General features: G+C 42.0%; 1 long non-coding RNA gene across 1 annotated transcript in view; it reads left to right on the top strand.

Annotated features, from left to right (window-relative positions):
- Positions 1-4,405: 4,405 nt before the first annotated feature.
- LOC142049441 (uncharacterized) overlaps positions 4,406-20,669 on the top strand; it is a 71,980-nt gene continuing 55,716 nt past the window's right edge. The window contains exons 1-2 of the long non-coding RNA XR_012657719.1: positions 4,406-4,623; positions 6,868-7,002. This is a non-coding gene — a long non-coding RNA (uncharacterized LOC142049441). The remainder of the gene's footprint in view (positions 4,624-6,867; positions 7,003-20,669) is intronic.

Raw genomic sequence — 20,669 nt, 5'->3', positions numbered from 1 at the left:
CAACATTTGGCTAGTCAGGCTGCATTACTGATTCCCCCTGTACTGGGTCTGTCTGGGATGGAGCTATTTTTCTTCATAGAAGCCCATATGGTGCTGTGTTTTGGATTTGTGACCAAAAGAGTATTGATAACACAACAATGGTTTAGCTATTGCTGAATAGTGCTTGCACAGCCTTCTGTTTCTCACCCTGCCCCATCCCCAAGCGAGTAGGCTGGTGGTGGGCAAGAGGCTGGGAGAGGACACAGTTGGGACAGCTGACCTCAACTGACCAAAGGAATATTTCATACCATATGATGCTGTGCTCAGCAATAAAAGCTCAGGGAAAGGAGGAGGAAGGGGGAACACTGGGGATTATGGCATTTGTCTTCTCAAGTAACCATTACACATGATGAAAAAGGAAAAAAAAATCCAGCTTGCTGCTCACACTTCTTGTTTCAGACATGTATGTGTTCTACTTATGAACCTACCTAGTTTGTTATTTTCAAAGTAAATAAATCTTACAAAATTGCATTGCTGGCATTTAGATAGACCAATTCCAACAGTTCTGTAGGCTTCCTAGCATGAACTTTGAGTACCTTTGATTTTTCCAGCCTGCTGTTTAATCATATAATTAAAAAAAAACCACCAAAACAAAACAAAAAACCCCCCACTCTTCAAGTTAGAATATGATATCCTACTTAATCCTTTCATACCATGATCTGGATTCTCCCTTAACCAGAAATATGGGCACTGTCTGCAGCTGCAAAACTGAGCAGTACCAAAGCATTAACAGGTGCCCGTATCTTTTACAGCCAAATGTTTTTGTCTAATTATCTAGTAAATCTGCTACTTCATTCAACTCTAATACAACAAATATTGAATAGTGTCATTAAAAAAGTGGCCTGGAGTTTGGTTAGTCATACTGCTACTCAATGTCTGAAAGGTAAAGCCTTCAAAAACATGCAGGAATAGCATAAGGCCACAGATATGACTGTCAATAGCTAAATATCACCCATGGTCCTTTCCTGCAGTAAGAGAAATTTTCATTAACACAAAGGATTAGCACTGCTTACAGTCACTGAGTCCAACTATATTACTACCGTTTTTTTTAAATGTGTCAGTACACTCGTTCTCTTCTGTACATGTTTAGTATACACTGACTCCAAAAAATTGGCCTTTGAATTGGTAGATGAAAATCTCTAAATACCTCACAGTCCCACAAGACCCATATACTACAAGTCCCTATCCTCACAGTTGTAAATCTAATAGACTTTCACTTTTTCAACTAGTGATGCTGTGAAAAGCTGAAATAAGGACTCAATAGTCTGAACGACTATTAAACAGGTATTCTTTATTACAGTCACAACAGTTCTAACTCTATTACTATCTTTGTACTATGACACCAGGGGCTACATGACTGTACCTCCTACTGTTACAGATTGCTCCAGTGTATTTGCATTCTGAAAAGAAGTTTCATGATCTTTCATACTAATAATAGATGTCTGAGGCATTAAATTACAATTTCTTTTCTTATCTTGGAAGACATGTGTGGTGGGTTGACCCTGGCTGGACACCAGATGCCCACCAAAGCTGCTCTATCACTCTCCCTCCTCAGCTGGACAGGGGAGAGAAAATATAACAGAAAGCTCAAGGGTTGAGATAAGGGATAGGAAAAGATCACTCACCAGTTACTGACACAGGCAAAACAGACTCAACTGGGGGAAATTAGCTTCATTATTATTACCAATCAATTCAGAGTAGGATAATTAGAAATAAAAACTCATCACAGGTGGTCTCTGCTGCTCCTTCCTCCTCAGGGGAGGGGAATGACACTCCTCATGCTCTTCCCCTGCTCCAGCGTGGGTTCCTTCCACAGGGTGCAGTCCTTCAGGAACAGACTACTCCAGCATGGGTCCCCCATGGGGTTACAAGTCCTGCCAGCAAACATGCTCCAGTGTGGGCTCCTCTCTCCACAGGGGCACAGGTCTTGCCAGGAGCCTGCTCCCACAGAGTCACAGCCTCCTTTGGGGCACATCCACCTGCTCTAGTGTGGGGTCCTTCACAGGCTGCAGGTGGATATCTGCTCCACCATTAACCTCCATGGGCTGCAGTGGGACTACTTGCCTCACCATGGTCTTTGCCACAGGCTGCAGGGGAATCTCTGCTCCAGTGCCTGGAGCACCTCCTCCCTCTCCTTCTTCACTGACCTTGGTGTCCGCAGGGTTGTTTCTCTCACATATTCTCACACTTCCAGCTGTTGTTGTCACCGAAATTGGGAATAAACCTCATAACACCAATGTAGTGTTAAAAGGCAGGCATTCTTTATTCACGGCGCTGGATTCACAGGGGACCGCTCCTCCTAAAGTGCATACCTTACACACCTTTCCCATGTGATTTATATAGACCAAAAATATACATATTCAATATTATTCTCTTTGGTGATTGGTACAAACTTGCTTGCTTCACATGTAAATTATTGCACAGACTCAGTTGTCCTTTCCCATTGTTCTCTTTTAAGTAGGTGGTATTACTTGGGTCGGTGGTCCATGAGTCAGTGGTCGCGATCTCCCCCTACCGGAATTACCTTTTACCTACTTGGCTCTTAATCTTGGCAGTCCTGGCCAGTTTTCTCAGTCCACTACATAAAACCACATTTTGTCATCCTTTTCTGACAGAAGCACATTGTCTGTTGTTTCATTCACATTAATGATTAACTAATGGCTAAAATACAGATTAAAGAATACACTGATTGGCATACTCCATGTCCCCAGACTTAACGTCCAGTTGGATAGGGCTGTACAAGGAGTATAGCAACATCCCTGGTTGGTTAATTCCATCACTCTGGTTACACTGTTGCACAGCAGGGTTTTTTTCCCCCCTTTCTTAAATATGTTATCACAGAGGCAGACCCCACACTGGAGCAGAGGAAGAGTGCAAGGAGTCCTTCCCCCTGAGGAGGAAGGAGCAGCAGCAAGAATGTGTGATAAACTGATTGCAATCCCCATTCTCATCCCTCTGTGCTGCTCTGGAGTAAATTTGAGCCCAGGAAGAAGGGAGGGGTGGGTGGAAGGTGTTTTAAGATTTGGATTTTATTTCTCATTACCATGCTCTGATTTTTATTGTGATAGAGTTAGAACTGTTATGACTAAAACTTGTTGCTTTGGGGGAGTCAGAAAGGCAAGAAGCGCCTAAACAAAAATTTACAGTGATAACATTTGACCGTAGAAAAGCAGATATACAGAACCATAAAGATAAGGAACTACAGAGCAAAACACTAAACCAGAACAGACCATCCCTCAAGGACAGTATATACATGATCTCAGAACTGAGTTTGCACAAAAGCAAGGGTTAACTAGGGGACACAGTGAGGAAGAGTATGTCCTTCATCCAGAGCCCCCGATGACCACCCGGAGACACCAACAGGCATATGCAAAGTACATTTGCATATGATAATGAGCTCTTGGAAAATAATGAATATGTATGTAAAGCTTGTATAAGTTATGCAACTAACCCTGTGCTGGCACGCACATTAGAGGAGTGATCCCCTGTGCATTTGGCACTGCAATAAAGAACACCTGCTTAATTCAGACTATTGAATCCTGATTTTGGCTTTTCACGACATCAATTGGTAATAAATTGAATTAATTTTCCAGAGTTGAGTCTGGTTTGCCATAACAGTACTTGGTGAGTGATCTCCCTGTCCTTATCTCAACCCAAGAGCCTTTCATTATATTTTCTCTCCCCTGTCCACCTGAGGAGGGGAGTGATAGATCAGCTTTGGTGGGCACCTGGCATCCAGCCAGGGTCAGCCCACCACAGCAGTACCTGTAGATCCCATTGCTTTTAAGACTATATTCTGCAGGCTTAAAAAGAGGTAAATTAATTATGTTAGTGTAACCAGAGCGATGGAATTAACCAAGCATGGATGTTGCTATACTCCTTGTACAGCCCTATCCAACTGGACATTAAGTCTGGGGACATGGAGTATACCAATCAGTGTATTCTTTGATCTGTATTTTAGTCCCTAGGTAATCATTAATGTGAACGAAACAATAGACAATGTGCTTCTGTCAGAAAAGGATGACAAAATGTGGTTTCGTGTAGTGGACTGAGAAAACTGGCCAGGACTGCCAAGATTAAGAGCCAAGTAGGTAAAAGGTAATTCCGACAGGGGGAGATCGCGGCCACCGACTCACGGACCACCGACCCAAGTAATACCACCTCCTCAAAAGAGAACAATGGAAGAGGACAACTGAGCCTATGTGGTAATTTACATAGGAAACGAACAAGTTTGTACCAATCAGTAGAATGGATGATAATGAATATGTATGAATAGGTAAATTTTTGATCTATAAATCGTATGGGAAAGGTGTGTAAGGCATGCACATTAGGAGGAACGATCCCCCGTGCATCCGGTGCTGTGAATAAAGAATGCCTGCTCTTTAATACTAAATTGGTGTTAAAGAGTTGTTTCTGATTTTACCGTGTTTTTCGGTAACAGTTTTGGTGACCCAGATGGGACCCTGCTTTTGAATCTCGACGGATCCGTGGGATCGTGAGACCTCCAGCCGGCACTGAGGGATTCTCGGGGAGAGCTTCCAATCCCCGGACCGGAGAATTCTGAGCAAGATCCCCTGGACTGAGGTAAACAAGGCATTCTTTTAAGAAGAAACTTAAGTAGAATAATACGTGGGGTTAGCTTCCCACATAGGATAGGATAGGATAGTGGGTTAGAGTCCCACAGGCCTGCCCGTAAGGCGTGGCGAAAGCTATGCAGGGTTGGGGCCAAGAGGTACCTCGGTTGGTAAGTCTCTGCTAGGCGAAAGCCTGTGGAGCGGGGCCCAAGGGTAGGGGAGTCTTCAACAGGGGGTTGAAGTCTCCAGGGATATCTAGCAGGGGGCTAGAAATCCCTGTGGGGGATTTCCAGGGAAAGGGAAATTCTGGAGGGAGCTCTAACAGGGGTTGGAGTCCTTCTGACTAGAACTTGTGATAGTGCACAATCACAACTACTAGTCCATTGAGAAATGGGAGCATTTTCGAGTAAGATACCTATCCCACAAAAGAACACCTTTGGGATGTATTTTGAAGCATTGGAAAGATATTGAGGGTGGTGATCCATTGACTTGAAAACAATTAATTGAATATTGCAATCATTGGTGGCCAATGTATAAATTGGAGGATGAAGAGAAATGGCCAGAAAATGAGACATTGCAATATAATACCATCTTGCAATTATTGTTGTTTTGTAAAAAGGGAAGGCAAAGGGGAGAAGTGGCATATGTTGATTTGTTCTTTACGCTGCGGAATCATCCAGAGTGGCAGAAACAGTGTGAGATATGTCCACAAGATCCTATGGCAATGATTTTGAAAAGAGGAAAATGTGGTGAGAACTTGAAAAAGTGTTGTTCTACTTGTGATACTGGATACTTTGCTTGATGAAACTGACAGGAAAATGGTATTGAATACAGCCAGAAGGCAGGTGCAGGGAGCACATGCTAATGGGAATTTACAGAGAAAAATGAATAAGAATTTTCCATCTACAAATCCCGAGTGGGACCCTAATCAACCAGGACCCAGGGGAATGTTGACTAGATATCAGAGATAGATTTTATTTGGAGTAAGACATGCAATGCCAAAAGCAATAAATTGGTCAAAATTTATGAAGTAAGACAAGAATTAAATTAGTCCCCTTCAGCCTTTATGGAAAGACTGAAGGTGACTGCCAGAAAATATACTAATTTGGACCCAGGAAAACCAGAAAAAGCAATTCAATTGGCCTCTGTATTCATGGGACAATCAGCCCCAGATATTGTAAAAAAACCCAAAAACTTCAGAAACTAGAAGAACCTGAATCTAGAAATTTGAGTAAAATGCTTAAGTAACTTGACATGAAGGACACCAGGGGAATTAACCCTAGCTGAACACCTGGTTACACTGAAGCTAGGGAATGAAGAAATAGAATTTTTAGTACATACAGGAACCACTTATTTGGTATTGAATACATGTAAAGAGAAATTTAATCATAAATCAGTAGATATTGTTAGTACAGCAGAGCAAAGAAAAAATAGCCTTTCTTAAAGCCATTAAAGTTTAAATTGAGAAAACAATGGGTAACTCACCAGTTTCTGTATATATATATATATATATCGTGGTTCAGCCTCAGCTGGCAACTGAACACCACGCAGCCGCTCGCTCACTCCCCCTCCACCCCTGTGGGATGGGGAAGAGAATCGGATGAGCAAAAGACCTTGTGGGTTGAGATAAGCACAGTTTAATGATTACAATAAAATGATAATGATAAATGATTATGATAATAATGACAATAATGTTAATATAATAAAAGGGAAAAGGAAGGGAAAGGGAAAACAGGAAAAAAAACACGGAAACACAAACGATACAACCGCTCACCACCTGCTGACCGATGCTGCCCGTCCCCGAGCCGCGATTGCTTCCTCCTCCCCCGGCCAGCCCCTCCCAGGTCACATACTGGGCATGACGTTACATGATATGGAATATCCCTTTGGTCAGTTTGAATCCACTCTCTTAGCTGTGCCCCCTCCCCTCCCGGCTTCTTGTGCACCCAGCAGGGCATGGGAAGCTAGACATGTCCTTGACTAGTATAAGCACTACCCAGCAACAGCCAAAACATCTGTGTGTTATCTCAACAGGTTTTTTTTCCATGCTAATTTCAAAGCACAGCACTATACCAGCTGCAGTGAAGAAAATTAACTCTATCCCAGCTAAAACCATGACAGCCTGAATGCCCACTACCTCTGTTATGATGAGATCTATTAAGTAAATTAGATGCACAAAACTTTTAAAGATAAAAAGATTAAATTACTAATACCAGAATCAAAAGCCATAGAGGCGAGAGTGTTTCTGTTACAGGATTCCTCCAGGGAGGAACAGATTCCCAAAGAAGTGGAAAATGCAATAATTCCTTTGGTTTGAGCGAGCGGAGTTCCGGAGCGATCTAAATTGGCAGAGCCGGTAAAAGTAACATTAAAACCTGGAGCCAAGCCAGTAAGGCAAAAGCAATACCCTATTAAGTGAGAGGCTCGAAAAGAATTAGAGAAGTTAATTATAAATTTTTTTAGAATATAAGCTTTTAGTAGAATGTGAATCAGAATATAGTACTCCTATATCGCCAGTAAAGTAATCTAGAGGCAAAGAATATTAACTAGTTCAAGATTTAAGGGCTATAAATCAGATAGTCCAAGATATACATCCAGTAGTAGCTAATCCATACACTTTACTGACCTGTTTAAAAGAGGAACATAAATGGTTTACTGTACTAGATTTGAAGGATGCCTTCTTTTGCATACCTCTGGACATAAAAAGTCAAAGCATATTTGCTTTTGAATGGGAAAGCCCCACCACAGGACGAAAGATGCAGCTAACATGGACTGTACTTCCACAAAGATTTAAAAATAGTCCTATGATATCCGAGACTCAGCTGGCAATAAAAAAAAATGTAAAAAAATTAGAGATATAGAAAAAAACAGAACCAAGAGAGAGGCATATTGTTACAGTATGTGGATGACATTCTGATAGCAGCAGAAAGTAAAGAAAAATGTTTTGAAATTTTTAAATTTTCTGGACCAAGGAAGATACAGAGTTTCCAGAAACAAAACCCAAATAAGAAAAGAAACAGACATTTATTTAGGATTTGAAATATCTCAAGGACAAAGACAATTAAAAAAATGAAAAGAAAGGAACTATTTGTCAAATTCCCGAACCTAGCAGCCCGAAGGAACTGAGAGCTCTTCTGAAAATAATTAAATGGTGTCAGCTCTGGATTCTGAACCATAGACTGTATGTAAAACCACTATAAGAGGCATTAAAAGAATCAAAAGATAAATATTTAACCTGGATGCCCGAATGCCAAACAACATTCAAAGAACTTAAAAGAGCCTTAATGATGGCCCCTGCATTAGGCCTACCTGATTTAACTAAACCTTTTGAGTTGTTTGTCCATGAAAGACAACATTTAGCCCTTGGAGTGCTGACACAGTGACTGGGAACCTAGAAGAGACCTGTGGGCTACTTCTCCAAACAACTTGATAATGTGAATAAAGGATGGCCTGGATGTTTATGGGCAGTGGCAGCAACAGTATTACTGATCCAGGAAGCCTGAAAGTTAACAATGGGACAAAAGATTACAGTATATGTCCTGCACATGACATTGACTGTTTTAGAACAAAAGGGGGGTCATTGGCTATCCCTTAGCAGAATGTTGAAATATCAAATTGTTAAAACAAGATGATGTGGAATTGAAGACTACTGCTATAGTGAATCCTGCTATGTTTTTAACAACAGAAAACCTTATGGACTATTTAGAATATGATTGCTTGCTAACTATTGAACAAGTCTATTCCAGCAGACTGGACCTGAGAGATAAAACCTCTGGAAAATCCTGATCTGTGATTGTTTACAGATGGAAGAAGCTTTGTGCAAGAAGAGAAGCAAATGGCTGGAAATGCTGTCGTTATCACCGCCTAGGGAATGGAGTCAGAGATGCTGCCTGCAAACACCTCAGCACAGAAAGCAGTATTGGTGGCATTGAAGCAAGCTCTGCGAATGGCAGAAGGACAAAGGGTAAATATTTAGACTGATTCCAAATATGCATTTGGTGTAATCCATGATCATGGAGCTATTTGCAAGAAAAAAGGACTGCTATCAGCCCAAGAATCATCAATAAAGCATAAAGAAGAAATTCTCCAACTTCTGGAAGATGTGCAGAAACCAAAAGAAGTGGCGGTAATACATTGCAAAGCTCATCAATTTGGTCAGATGGCTGTAAACACAGGTAATCGATTGGCAGATAAAGCTGCAAAGATGACTGCAGAACAAGGTATCCTTGCACTAGTACCAGTAAAACAGATAAAAATTCCAGATTTAAAACCGAGACATAATAAACTGGATGAGCAATTAGCAGAAGAATTGGAAGCCTCACAAAATACAGAAGGATAGTGAATAACACCAAAAAAACCACAACCCAGATAATAATAACCCCAAAAGTTATGACAAAACTTGCAAAAGAAAAGCATGAGCAAACACACTGGGATGTAGATACTATAGTTTTGAGTTTAAAAACATCTATAGTGTATGTAGGCATGACAAGAATATTTAAATCCATAATAGCTATCTAATCTGTCCTAGAAATAATCCCCTGAACCAAAAGAAACCACCTTTAAGAATAGCAAAACAAAAAAAATTATCTCAAAGTTTATTAACAAATTAAGTTTTCTGAGTTACCCAGACAAAATAGATATAAATATTTGTTAGTGCTGATTGACAAATTTTCTAGATGGCCAGAATCTTTCTCTTGCTGCACCAACAAAGCTAGAGAAATAGTTAAAATATTGCTGAAAGTAATAATACCAAGATTTAGAGTGCCAATGGGAATGTCCTCTGATAGAGGACCACATTTTGTGGCACATGTAGTCCAACAGATTGGTAGAATTTTAGGTATAAAATGAGACCTGCATACGCCCTGGAGACCACAATCAAGTGAAAAATGTAAGATGAACCAAACACTAAACTGATATAGTGGAATATTGTAGATCTAAGATGGAAGTATTGAAAAGATGATTATTTCAAAACTTCCAAAGGGGGGAAATGTAACCAGAGCGATAGAATTAACCAAGCATGGATGTTGCTATACTCCTTGGTACAGCCCTATCCAACTGGACATTAAGTCTGGGGACATGGAGTATACCAATCAGTATATTCTTTGATCTGTATTTTAGTCCCTAGGTAATCATTAATGTGAACGAAACAATAGACAATGTGCTTCTGTCAGAAAAGGATGACAAAATGTGGTTTTATGTAGTGGACTGAGAAAACTGGCCAGGACTGCCAAGATTAAGAGCCAAGTAGGTAAAAGGTAATTCCGACAGGGGGAGATCGCGGCCACCGACTCACGGACCACCGACCCAAGTAATACCACCTCCTCAAAAGAGAACAATGGAAGAGGACAACTGAGCCTATGTGGTAATTTACATAGGGAACGAGCAAATTTGTACCAATCAGTAGAATGGATGATAATGAATATGTATGAATAGGTAAATTTTTGATCTATAAATCGTATGGGAAAGGTGTGTAAGGCATGCACATTAGGAGGAACGATCCCCCGTGCATCCGGTGCTGTGAATAAAGAATGCCTGCTCTTTAATACTAAATTGGTGTTAAAGAGTTGTTTCTGATCTTACCGCGTTTTTCGGTAACATTAGAAACAGTGCTACTTTGGCAAAGCAATTTTTGCTATGTTAAGTCTAGCAAGAATGTTTTCAAATATATTTTATTATATACTTCCTTTTACTGCATAAAATATTCTCTGAGACTAGTTCATTAAAAAGGGTCTTTCTATTTGTGGTAGAACATTATTAATATTTAATATTTGAGAGGTCTGGCTAAGAAGTTTATCCTTTCTTGTAAAAGCTAGGAACCTGTGATTGTTTCCAACCCCCACTTCTGAGCTAAGATAATACTGGATGTGCCACTCCTACAAGCTCCACCAAGAGCCATGTCTCCATAGTGTCAACTGTGGCAGTTAACAAGCTACTTAAGGTGTCCATCCCTACCAAGCATGGGTACTTAGCCTCATTAATATATAATTGACTGTCTGGAGTCCATTCTTCCCTGGAGTGTGCACCTGGCTTTGTTAACATTAGAACTATTTTCCCCACCTCTTTCCTTTCTTTGAAACAGTATATAAGTAGGGTCTCTGCAACCACTTGGCAGAGAACAGGGGAGCTGATGCCCAAATGTTCTCACTATGATCATAAAGCTTCTGTCTGTCCTGTCTTAAATTCTACTTGTGTTATTATGGACTTGAAGTCCCAATATTTTCTGACACATTCCGAGTTTATTCTAAAGTAATAACTCATTTTTTTAAAATGCAAGAATGTACAGTTTGGTAATCTTTGATCAAATATCACAAATGTACGTGTGCTATATGAATACCTGTTTTGATCTGTGACATAAAGTAACTCATTATGCAAGGAAAGCATGGAGGAGATTGTGAAAATACAGATTAATTGTGTGGGGTTTTAAAATGTGATTAGCAAATCAACTGAGTAACAGTCAAATTTTAATACGAAGGTGAATCAAGGGCCTAGTAGAAATTTACTAGCTAAATCCTTTAAACGAGCAGCAACAATGGGCTATGTAACAGCTGTATTGTGAAACCTATATATAAACTGCATAACTCTTTAACCGGAATTTATCTTTGAGAACAGAATGTAAAGGTGTCATGAGATAAAAAGAGACTGTCTGAATACCTCAAGGCTGCAGAACCAGTTTTGCAGCTTTTACAAAGCAAGAAAATGAAGTAAAAGCTAAAAGGACAGGGTGATGCAGAGGAGTGGATAAACGACCACCAGCTGCGTCTGAAGACCACCAAGGGACTATAGTGTGCATGTGGGGTGGGTGATAATCTATGATAAGAAGTTCTCGGAAAATTAATGAATATGTATATCTTTTCTCGGAAAACATGAATATGTATGTAAAACTTGTATATAAGTTATGCAACTAACCCCGTGCGGACACGTGCATTAGGAGGAGTGATCCCCTGTGCGTCCAGTGCTGCAATAAAGAATGCCTCAATAGTCTTAAACACAGATGAATTAACTGGTCTGTATACATCATTGGACTATGGTACTGTTAATCCATACAGCAGTGAAAGGACTAAACCCCTGACAGTCCCTGACTCAGACCTAATTGTAAGCATCCTTATTCTCTTGTGGTTTCCTCCCTTGCAAAGATAGTTTTAGGTATTTGAAGAATGCCACCTGGTGCCTGATAGGATTAAAAAGACCTTGAATAAGCTTGTAAATTCATTGATAACATAGACTCGGGACATCAGTGCCGAGATAAGCATCAGCCTCTTGTGATAGTCCAAGGCCAAAGGACTGATGAGCTAATTCAATGACTATATATAGGCAAAGGAAACCCAAAGTTCAACCATCGGACAGGTGAGGAAGACCATTGGAGACCACTGGAGGACCCCCGAAGACCACTAAAAAGACAACTATGCATGCAGATTGAACTTTTACATATGTTAATGAATCCTCGGGAACCTTATGACTATGTATGACTTTATAGCATATAATCTTTGGAAGTTTACCAAATCACTGGAGCACTCATGGTGGAGCAATCCCCAGTGCTGCCCAGTGCTGTAATAAAGGATGCCTGCTTAATAGTGACTTTGTTGCTATTGAGTTTTATTTCGGGAACTTTCTGGATACTCCGCTTCCTCTTACGGGGAGGTTCGGACTTTGAAGGATAGTATCCGTGAATTTTTGTATCAGCAGCATGTCTAATTATCATTAGAAGGTGTCTGAGGGAAAAATAAAGACCAATAAGGCATCTTCTCACAACCAGTTAACAGAAATTGATAAATAGGTAATTTGAATTTGCTCAAGGCATTCACATATGAATAAAAGCAGAAAGGATAGCTTCTTGTTCCAGCTGTTATCCCAAAAAGTGGGTTCATTCACCCCATGTGCAAAATGCCAAACTACACACAGAGCAGAAGTATTTTATTCAAGTCATTTTTATGCAAAGATTGGTGCTAGGTGGTAACCGACAAGGCTAGCACACTGCACCGAGAAACTACAAGGCATTGATACAGTTAAATGTGTCAGTCACAGCTAATAATCACACCCCTCATCTTATAATTGCTTAATTTCTTTCTCGCTTGGATGTAGCAGCACATCTCACTTTAATTTACGATGCCTGCTCAAAGATTAAGAGACTTTCTAGAGGGGGGGCGGTTCCTGGCCTATGGGCCTGATTTTTAGAATTATAATGAGGATATTTGTAACCAGAGAGGTGGAATTAACCAACCATGGATGTTGCTATACTCCTTGTAGAGCCCTATCCAACTAGACATTAAGTCTGGGGACAACCAGTGTATTCTTTGATCTGTATTTTAGTCTCTGGGTAATCATTAACGTGAATGAAACGATAGACAATGTGTTTCTGTCAGAACCCCTCTTTTAAGGCTCAAAGCCTAATTTTTAGGTCCCAAACCCTCACTTTTTGGGTCCAAACCTCTGTTTTAAGGATTAAAGCCTCATTTTTAGGTAGCAATGATTCAGGGAATAAATAGTTAAATGTTACTAATGCAATCTAGTGTAGCTGACCAAATGTTGGGGCCTGGAGCCAAAACTTAGCCAGGATAATGAGGTAGCCTTAACAGGAACAGCCTGCACAATGACTAAAACTTGTTGCTTTGGGGGAGTCAGAAAGGCTTCAAGATAAGAAGCGCCTAAACAAAGTTACGATGACATTTGGCCTTAAGAAAAGCAGATGTACAGAACCATAAAGATAAGGAACTGCAGAGCAACCACTAAACCAGAAAAGACCATCCCTCAAGGACAGTATATACGTAATCTCAGAACTGAGTTTGCACAAAAGCAAGGGTTAACTAGCAGACACAGTGAGGAAGAGTATATCCTTCATCCAGAGACCCCTGATGACCACCCAGAGACACCAACAGGCATGCACAAATGACATCTGCATATGATGACTACGTATATCTTCTATCACAAAACTAATGTATATAGAACATGTCCTTAACCTGCACAATTAGACATGATGGCGTGCACATTAGGTGGAGTGATCCCAATGCATCCGGCGCCAAAAATAAACACCTGCCTTGTAACACTTCATTGGTGTTACAAGGTTTATTCCCGATTTTGGTGACATACTCACCTCTTATTCCATACCATTTATGTCATGCTCAAATCCCATACTATCCAAAACAACTTCAATAACCCCTACTCACCTTCTCATCCTTTAACAGAATATACAGATTCCATTTATCATTCCCCTAGTCTATGGGCCACCCCTGCAAAATGTCTGTGAAATATCCACTGAGTTCATCTAGTCCATAACTTGGGTTTCCATCTATTGTACAAGTCTTACAGGGCCAGAGAGGTGGTGTGGAATGTTGCATACAGAAGTCAGTCCTTGTTCCATCACCGCTGCACTTCACTTGGTTCAATTAAAGTTCTTTTTTTTTTTATTAATTTTGGGAGATTCCCATCATGATAGCATTGATATGGCATATAGCAACCATAATAGTAATGACATACAATATTATATAGCAATTAACAGCATACCATTCAGTTCATTGGCTGTTTTCGCCCAAAATCAAATCCCCTTGAGGCACACATCGGATTTCTCCATCCTCCCACATCACCCACCAAGTGCACCCACAGCCTCGAGCAAAAGCAATCCCATGAATGGGTTTGACTTTGCATGAGGCAGGAAGAACCCAGACTGTTTTGCCCGCCCAGCATATTTTTAATGTGCACTACAGGGACTCTATCCCCTTCCACAGTACATAAGATTTCTGACTGGGCAGGGCCAGCTCGATTGGCAGATCCCCTGATGTTGACTAACCAGGTGGCTTTGGCCAAATGTGTATCCCAGTGTTTAAATATCCCACCACCCACCACCCACATTGCTCTCAGTGCAGTTTTTAATAGTCCATTGTATCTTTCGATTTTCCCAGAGGCTGGTGCGTGATAGGGGATGTGATACACCCACTCAATGCCGTGCTCTTTGGCCCAGGTGTCTATGAGGCTGTTGCAGAAATGAGTCCCATTGTCTGACTCAATTCTCTCTGGGGTGCCATGTCACCACAGGACTTGTTTTTCCCACATCCAGCATAGTGTTCTGAGCGGTGGCATGAGGCACAGGATATGTTTCCAGCCAGCCGGTGGTTGCTTCCAACATTGTAAGCACATGGCGCTTGCCTTGGCGGGTTTGTGGGAGTGTGATAGAGTCAATTTGCCAGGCCTCCCCATATTTATACTTCAGCCATCATCCCCCATACCACAGAGGCTTTACCAGCCTCGCTTGCTTGATTGCAGCGCACGTTTCACATTCATGGATAACCTGCGCAGTAGCGTCCATGGTCAAGTCCACCCCTCGATCACAAGCCCACCTGTATGTTGCATCTCTCCCTTGATGGCCTAAGGTGTCATGGGCCCACCGAGCTAGAAATAGTTCACCGTTATGTTGCCAGTCCAGATCCACCTCAGCCACTTCAATCTTGGCAGCCTGATCCACCTGCTGGTTGTTTCAATGTTCTTCAGTGGCCCGACTCTTGGGGACGTGAGCATCCTCATGACATACCTTTTAAACCAGGTTCTCTACCCGGGCAGCAATATCTTGCCACAATGTGGCAGTCTAGATGGGTTTGCCTCTGTGCTGACAGTTGTTCAGCTTCCACTGCTGTAGCCAGCCCCACAGGGCATTTGCCACCATCCAGGAGTCAGTATAGATATAGAGCACTGGCCACTTGTACCATTCAGCAATGTCTGAAACACGCTTGTGTTTCCTTTTTGCTAGTCGGTGGAGACATGGCTGCTATTTTGTTGATCACATCCATTGGAATCTGACGACGTCCATCTTGCCATTTGATTCCTAAGAACTGGATCTCTTGTGCAGGTCCCTTCACCTTACTTTGTTTTATGGCAAAACCAGCTTTCAGAAGGATTTGGACTATTTTCTTCCCTTTCTCAAAAACTTCTTCTGCTGTGTTGCCCCACACAATGATGTCATCAATGTACTGTAGGTGTTCGGGAGCTCCGCCTTGTTCCAGTGCATTATGGATCAGTCCATAACAAATGGTAGGACTGTGTTTCCACCCCTGGGGCAGTCGATTCCAGGTGTACTGGACGCCCCTCCAAGTGAAAGAAGCAAACTGTGACCTGCACTCTGCTGCCAGAGGGATTGAGAAGAATGCATTAGCAATATCAGTTGTGGCATACCACTTGGCTGCCTTTGACTCCAGTTCGTACTGAAGTTCCACCATGTCCGGCACGGCAGCACTCAGTGGCAGTGTGATGTCATTCAGGCCATGACAGTCTACTGTTAGCCTCCACTCTCCATTAGACTTCCGCACTGGACATATGGGACTGTTAAAGGGTGAGTGGGTCTTACTGATGACTCCTTGGCTCTCCAGTCCACGAATGAGCTCATGGATGGGAATCAGGGAGTCTCAGTTGGTGCGATATTGCCGCCAGTGCACTGTTGTGGTAGCAGTCGGCACCTGTTGGTCTTTGACCTTCAGCAACCCCACAGCAGAAGGGTCCTTCGAGAGACCGAGCAAGGTAGACAGCTGTTTAATTTCCTCCATCTCCAAGGCAGCTATACCAAAAGCCCACTTGTACCCTTTTGGGTCCTTGAAATACCCTCTCCTGAGGTAGTCTATGCCAAGGATGCACAGAGCCTCTGGGCCAGTCACAATAGGGTGCTTCTGCCGCTCATTCCCAGTTCGGCTCACTTCGGCCTCCAATACAGTTAGCTCTTGGGATCACCCTGTCACTCCAGCAATACTTATGGGTTCTGCCCCTATATAGTTTGATGATATGAGGGTGCACTGTGCACCGGTGTCCACTAAAGATTTGTAGTCCTGTGGGTCAGATGTGCCAGGCCATCGGATCCACACAGTCCAGTAAACCCAGTTATCCCTTTCCTCCACCTGGCTGGAGGCAGGGCCCTCTAGTCCTGATCATGGTATTCGTACTTACAAGAACTGAGTGCTGAATCAGGAGTGCCTCTATTAGGATCAGTAATAAAATCAGCACTTCTACTTCTCTGTCTGGGGAATTGCTTACTGGAAACTGGAGCAGCAGCTCTCCTGGAGAAACCCCTCTGAGCTCTTTTTCTTCCTTGCAGTTCACGTACCCATGCCTCTAGGGTTGAGGTAGGTTTTCCATCCCACTTCTTCATGTCCTCTCCATGGTCACGCAGGTAAAACCGTAGGGTGCCCTGTCGTGTATCGTCTCTCTTGAGCAAAGGGACACTTACTCCTAATAGCTGAGAAACTGATCCGCACTTGTACGGAGTATGACATATCTTCTTTGAGTTCCTGGACCTCCCGGGACAGTTTCTCCACAGCTGCGACAAGGGAGGAAGATCAATTTGCTTCATAATCCCCAATTTTATCAGTTAGATCCGCCACTGTTGGTGCCTTGTCATCATTCCAGGACATTACTGCAAACGAGTATTTATTAAAGAATGGTGCGCTCCATACAAACTTCTACCACATGGGTCGTGTGCACTCGGCTTCATCTGGATCTTTGGATGACCGTTGATCATCCAGGTCACCATAAATCACCTCAGGCACGGCTAGTTCCCTCAGGTACTGGATACCTTTCTCCATGGCTGTCCATTTTTTTAGGTGAAATACAATATCTTCCTTGAAGGGGTACCTTTCTCTCACACTGGACAGGAGTCGCCTCCAGAGGCTGACGGCTCGTATCCCTTTTCCAACTGCTTTGTCAATGCCCCCTTCCCCAGAAAGGGACCCCAGTTGTTTGGCTTCCTTCCCCTCTAATTCCAGACTACTGGCCCCATTATCCCAGCATTGGAGCAACCAGGTGACAATGTGCTCACCTGAATGACGGCCGAAATCTTTTCGCATATCCCGCAACTCACTCAAGGACAGGGATTGGGTAGTTTCCATTTCTTGTATGAGTCCTTCATCTTCCTCCTCCTCTCCTCGTGATGGCCCTGCTTTTTCATCATCTCTTTCTAAACGAGTTGACTTTCTCTTCCATGATTTCTTCTTGTGTATAGGGGCAACTGATACTGGCACAGGTTGATCCTCTGATTCAGCTGCAACAATTGTCATGGGGGTTTGAGTGGCTGCTGTGCTTGTCGCTTTCCTCATCTTTGTCTTTTTTGGTCCAGAGGCCTTCTCTTCCCCTTGGGGGTACTGAATAGTGTTAAACAGGGCTCAATAGGCATGGGCCAGGCCCCAGCACATTGCAGTGATTTGTATCTCTCTGGAATTTCCAGGGTGACAACATCCTTCCTCCCAATATTCTACTCATTTTTCAGGATTCTGCACTTGTTCAGGGGTAAAATCCCACAACACTGGGGGTGCCTACCATCTTAGGCATTTGCCCATGCTATCTCACATACCCTGCCATACGTAGCTATTGAGCCTTTGGTCAGAGCTCTGGATGATATTCTTAAATTGTTTATTAACCTTAGGCAGAGCCCAAACAGTCTGCCAAAGCAATACCAACAGATGTATCTTAACTACCCAAGGATGTTCAAGATACTGAAAAGTTGTTGTAATGGAATAGGAAGCATTATATAAGATGGTAGCTAAGGTGCCATTCTGTATTTCCTCCATAAAAAACCTCTCTGAGGAGGTAAAATTGCTAATTGTATCCATGAGGTGGTACCCAATGTACAGTAACAGCTTCAATATAAACTTCAAATACCAAATAAACCTCAAGGCCAATCTTTTAAAAACAACTCTCCCAGGCAAAAAACACTAATCCCTGCAGGGCGCAGCAGACCACAAAAACCAACACCAGTCTTTAACAGACACAGTCTTTGACTATCTTTTACAGGCAAATACAAGAGCATAGCACTCTTAATCCCAGGGTCTTGTGTTTGAGCCCCATGTTGGGTGTCAAAAAGGACTGTCGTAGTTCAGCCCCAGTTGGCAACTAAACATCACGCAGCCACTCGCTCACTCCCCCTGCTCCTGTGGGATGATAATGATTATGATCTCTCAGCTGTGCCCCCTCCCCTCCCGGCTTCTTGTGCACCTGGCAGAGCATGGGAAGCTAGAAAGGTCCTTGACTAGTATAAGTACTACCTAGCAACAACTAAAAAATCGGTGTGTTATCAACATTATTTTCATACTAAGTCCAAAGCACAGCGCTATGCCAGCTGCAGTGAAGAAAATTAACTCTATCCCAGCTAAAACCATGATAATACCCTTCTGCTGGGGTTTCTAAGTAACTTGCAGGAGCAGGCAGCCTCGCCTTGAGTACTGTGTGCAGTTTTGGGCGCCACAGTATATTAAGGATATAAAGCTACTAGAGAGCGTCCAGAGGAGGGCCACGAAGTTGGTAAAGGGTTTAGAGGGGATAGCCGTATGAGGAGTGGCTAAAGTCACTTGGTTTGTTCAGCCTGGAGGAGACTGAGGGGATACCTCATCGTGGTCTACAGCTTCCTCACAAGGGGAAGAGGAGGGGCAGGCGCTGATCTCTTCTCTCTGGTGACCAATGATAGGACCCAAGAAATCACAGAATCACAGAATCACAGGTTGGAAGGCACCTCAGGGATGATCTAGTCCAACCTTTCTAGGAAGAGCAGAGTCTAAACAAGATGGCCCAGCACCCTGTCCAGATGAATTGGCAGGAAGATGTGCCAGGGGAGGTTTAGGTTGGCTATTAGGAAAAGGTTCTTCACCCAGAGGGTAGTGGAGCACTGGAACAGGCTCCCCAGGGAGGTAGTCACAGTGCCAAGCCTGATGATATTCAAGAAGCACTTGGACAATACCCTCAGAGGCACAGCGTGTGAGTTTTGGGTTTGTCCTGTGCAGGGACAGGAGTTAGACTTGATGATCCTTGTGGTTCCCTTCCAACTCATGACATTCTAAGATTCTATGATTTTATGATTTACAGTCTAATGTAGCTAATTTTGCATTTCATAATATTTTTGTGGTTTTTAATTTTCAGGTATGTTGTTTTCCTGTAACCAGTTCATATTTCTTTGTATTAAACTGAAAAAAAATTGTTATGATTTGTCCCTAAGACATTTTTAGTCCTTCTGCCTTTGATTGAAATAGAAATGTTCATAAAGAGACTGTGGATTTGCAATGGCCTATCAGTGCTCATACAAGATGCTTTAAGTCTTTCATGTTTTTCCAAATAGTTTTTGCTTTTTGTTTTGCCAGTATCTTGCCTGTCAGCAAGCAAAATCTTTATGTTGTGCATTTGAACTAAGATTAAAAAAAAAAAATCAAAACTAAGCCTTTGTGGATGGGAGGTTGTTACATATTATCAACTCAGCTGGAATCCCATGGAGAATGCAAACTAAATAACAGTGTGTAACAACTATCATGCTTAGTTTTTCTTTTTTAAGGTATAATAAAACTTTATTTTATACAGGGTGTCATTATATGCAGGAATTTCATCTCTTCTCTCACAGCGTTTTAATTTTTATTGAGATCTGTGTTCACTTAGAACTGTTCTCTCAGACTCTTGTGAAGATAGATTGCTGTGTATTTCCTATTGCAAAATTGTTTCAGAAATGGTTCAGAAGTGATTTATATTTTCATTTTATGATCCTTTCTGTAGATCCTTGCTTTTAGTGTTTGCATAGATTAAGATATATAGCACTAAGAGGCTCCACCCAAAGCTGAATTTATTGCACGAATATGTATGACATTTCATTATGATTTTCTAACATCCATGCCTTGCGTAATGCTTTCTGACTTCCAACTGTGTATAGTTTGTTTTTTTCCTGGAGCACTTTCTGTGCAAAAACTTGTTCAGGAAACATATTCTGGAGATTATAGTCAAATTGATTGCCGCTACACACTGAACCTGCACATAGTTCTTTTTGTGTTTTGACTTGAAAATTGATGCTTCTAGGTGCTGAGTAGTTTCCAACCTACCTTTTTTTCTTATTGATTTTCCAAAATGTAGCTGCCTGCTACTTAAATTCATTTTTTAACTTTTAAATGCTTTTGTCCAAACTATTTTAGAATTACATGACATGATTATTAAACTTATCCTGCCCACGTTCCCTTAAAGACTGTGGAGTGGAGCAGTATAAGAAGGTTCCAATTTTTTCATCTTTGAGTGCCTATCTAAACAATGATTATTAGAGGCTATATGCCAGACTTGCATTAA

Source organism: Phalacrocorax aristotelis, chromosome W (genome assembly GCF_949628215.1).
Source record: "Phalacrocorax aristotelis chromosome W, bGulAri2.1, whole genome shotgun sequence".
Classification (NCBI taxonomy): Eukaryota; Metazoa; Chordata; class Aves; order Suliformes; family Phalacrocoracidae; genus Phalacrocorax; species Phalacrocorax aristotelis.
The sequence above is the reverse complement of the archived record's forward strand: the minus strand, read 5'-3'. Positions and strand labels throughout refer to the sequence as shown.